The following is a 4,084-nucleotide window of genomic DNA, read 5'->3' on the forward strand; positions in this document are numbered from 1 at the left end:
TAGTAGACAGACAATAACAAGTTTAGTGCAAACATTTTCCAGACAACTGGTTGTTCCAAGTGTCGGAAATATCGCTGTCGTTCAGACGTCCGTAACAAACGATCCAAATCAGGAAATTCCACAGGGTTCTCTCGATTTGGGTATCGCTTAGACAACATTATGGCGGATTTTGTGTAAGAACCTTTGTTTGCACCTATACCACATCAAGCTGACTTAAGTATTGAAGCTAACGCTTCACTCTTTTTTTTTTGAAGCAATATTTTGTTGAAAGAACACCTTTAATATGCCAAAGACACAGTGTGAGCATTAGGAAGACAGGGAAGGGTTGGACAGGAGGTGTCGGTGAACATTGATTTTGAATTCCTGGACATTGTAATGATAGATCGTGGCAAGACATTCCACATTCGCGTAGTACGGCTAAAAAATGAATCTGTACTTCATAGTACCCTGAAGTTGGGCTCAAGGGTAAACTGATAAGCATTGTTTAAGGGAGGAATGTAACTGGCTATTTCACTAGAGCATAGTCCGTTAAAATAACAGTAAAAAAGGGTGAGACAAGAAACATTGCGTCGATGTTCGAGTTGATGATGTTAATGTCACCAATCATTTTATAGGCTCTTCTTTGAATACTGTCCAAGAGGCTTATATAAGTTACTGGAGCACTAGCCCAGAGATGAGAGTTATATTCAAGTTTCGGACGCATATAGGTTTTGTAGATTGTAGCCAGAGATAAAAATTTCTTGCAACGTCTCAAAAAACCTGGCGACATCGCGTATGGTTTATCTCGCTTTAACGATACAAGACAACATTGGGTTTTCGAAGCATTAAATTCCACACGTTTTTTATTTCCCATTGTACAATACTGTGTAGGTCGGAATTTAATGAGCTAATCATATTTTGCCGTTGCAGTTCCACATCCGAAGAGGAGGGTTGTGAGTCTGGAAACGAATATGAAAAGCTAAGAGTGCTATCGTCAGCGAAACAATGTATTGGATTAGAAGTAGCAGACAGGAAACATTTATAAAAATGAGGAAGAGAGTCGGAGACAAAACGGGCGGGCACACCAGCTTGAATCCGTTCAAAACAACTTGTATTGAGCGGTTTGAAAGAAAATGTCTAATCCAACGAAGAAGAGATTCGTCGATACTCTGAAAGACCAACAGAATCCTTTCTAACCCAAATATATTGTATTTTTCACCACCAGGAGACAAATTTATAATTTCTTAAAAAGTCTGGTAGAACAAGTTACCACGATCTTTCAATTTACTGCATTCAAATCTGTGCTTAAATTATATCCTGTCCATAATTTCATAAAAATCTGTCAAATTCACAGACAACCGCACACAATTCAAGAAGAAAACAAATTGTTGGTATTTTAATCGATTTTAAAAATCAATTCAAGTTCCAAAAACCATAAACATTTCAATACCGATGTCAATTCAAGGACCTAAAAGTTATAAAAAATTGAAAATAAAATTTAAAAAATATATGCAGAACTTGATATGCACAAACCAATTAAGAAAAAATATTAATTCAGAATACCAACCTATAATGAATAATCAGATCATCATCATTATCATCATCAACGTTGTTATTATAGTCAACAAAACAGTTCGTGCTAAAATGTATTCACAATTAATTGGCCATCAGACTAATCTCTACTTCTTATTAGCATGATCTAATAAATTAACGATAGCAAAAACAAAACAAAACAAAAAAGCTTACAAACTAGAAAGCAAAGTGAAAAAATTAAAATAAAAGCTTATTCAAATTGCAAAAAAAAAGAACAACTTATAAAATCTACCTATTAATTAATATTAAAACACTCTCAGCTTGACACCGACTCAATTAAACTCAATTTACACTTTTTGACTAAACTGATTTCTTGTCAAAGTGTAATCGAATAACATACGATCGCTGTATTATACAATGCCTACGTCGCGCCGCCGCCGCTGAACAGGACAGGTCAAAATAATTTATTATTATTTTCGACATTTCAACAAAAAGAAGAAAATATAAAAAGTCTTAAGAGCGTCAGCTATATACACACATTCATAGTTAGCAAGTTGGCATACCTCAATAACAACAAAAAGAAATATATACATTTATATGTACATAAAGGCGATTTGACAAATGGAAATCTGATAAAAGTTTTACGACGATTGTGGTTGAGGTTAACACGATTTCCATCGTAATTATTGTAATTTTATTCGTGAGAAACATGGGTGTGGTGTGGGTTTCATTTTGGCTGCTTAGGTAGAAAAATTAGGTATATCGTCTATATTGCGATCGAATACGGTATCGGTATGCTTGGCGATTTAAATCGCAATTACGCGAAGCCAACGGACCATAACGGTTATTGAGTAGCCATTATGCCATAAATGTTAGCTACATACTTTTTTGTTTAAACTTAACTTGTAGTACCTCAAAGTTGATAGGTAGCTCGTTAACGACAAATATTTTTTAAAAGGGCGTTGTCAAAATTCTGTCAGAAAAATATCAAAGTTGCGGCTCAATAAATCATTTAATCGCAATCTGATTGCACATAATAATGATTATGATCAGTAATGAGTGTTTAATATGCTTAAGTTATGCCGTTTGAAAGGTGAACTGAACGTTCTTGTATTTAAATAAGTTGTTTTTGTTTTTTGTTTTTGTTTTAAGTTTCATATTAATTGGAATGGTGCATATTTTGATTATTATGCGAAGTGAAACAGTGCGGTTTTTGTTTACTGAGTCATGCCTCACAAAACTAACCATTTTAGTGAATTGGATTGAGATCAAAACTTGGATTCAAGTAATTTTGTCACTATTCACCTCGACTACAGTGAAAAGGGTTTGAGTAAGTGTTGATTTTATTGTTTGTTGAATGAGTAACACTTTCGACAAAGTGATTATATTTGATCACATCAATTACCTTAAACAATACTTATGTATGTTACTAAAGCAGGTACAGACGTTTTCTTCCTAGCGTCATGTCTAAAATTTCGCATTGTGTTGATCAAATCCCGTCATATATTAGAGCTTTCGAGTTCCTTAACTATTGATTGTTCATCTTTGATTGAGTTTCAAAATTAAATCTTCATTGTAATCACGATCAGGACCTGGACCGCGCCGAGTTCAACATGCTTCTCACACTTTCCCAGTTGTTGGCCGTAGCTATTTAGTTTCGTATCCCATGGCTCCGGAATCTTCCCTCATAAATAGAACTATTTAAGGGTGTTAGGGGGTTGGGAAGCTACACTTTATAATATCATGAAATATAAGGAAAACAGGAAATATTATAAGTATGATGATTTTTCTTCAAAATAAAAACTTCTGGAATGCAATTTTTCAAAATTTCCTGACGACGATCTGTGAAAGTTTAGTGTCATATGAACTTTATGCTTGAAATTTTTTCAGACTAAAGGTGAAAGAACAATTACTTTCATTTAATTTTCTTTAAATGAATATATTGTGAATTTTTATGAAAAAAAAAACGGAATTAAAGTAAAAGCAAACTTGTTACTTTCATGCCTATGTTTTTGAATGACAAAGTAATCTTACAATATGGTTTTTAAGTACATATGGATTTATTCTGCATTTCAAATTCAGTTTTTCGAAAGAAAATCGAAAAAATTGTATAATTATTCGACATGGAGTGTCGATATTATTCTAACCTACGAATACATATTCCAAACTAATGCTATGCGACCCGACTACGCATGCAATCAATCAAAATAATAATTAATAACTTTGAACGTTAACGAATTGAATTTGATTTTCAATAAGCAATTGAGGGCTCCAGCTAGCCCTCTCTGTCCTCTTTGCCTACACACTTGGAATCCCCTCTTGCCAATCACCTTAAACTGCGTTTGACAGAGTTCCTCCAAAAATACATTATATTTATAAACCACACATTACCACATAGGTACACAGTACATACCCGTATTTTATACGAGAGAATAAAAAGCCAAAGGCATATGTTGGTTGCCCACTCGAATGGGAGATTTACTTGCCAATGCCAGAGAGTTTATCGTTGCTCTTTTTTGATTATGATGTATCGATATCGATTACAAGTTTGATAAATTGATTGCTGTATGAT

This window comes from Eupeodes corollae, chromosome 1, assembly GCF_945859685.1.
Source record: "Eupeodes corollae chromosome 1, idEupCoro1.1, whole genome shotgun sequence".
NCBI classification, from domain to species: Eukaryota; Metazoa; Arthropoda; class Insecta; order Diptera; family Syrphidae; genus Eupeodes; species Eupeodes corollae.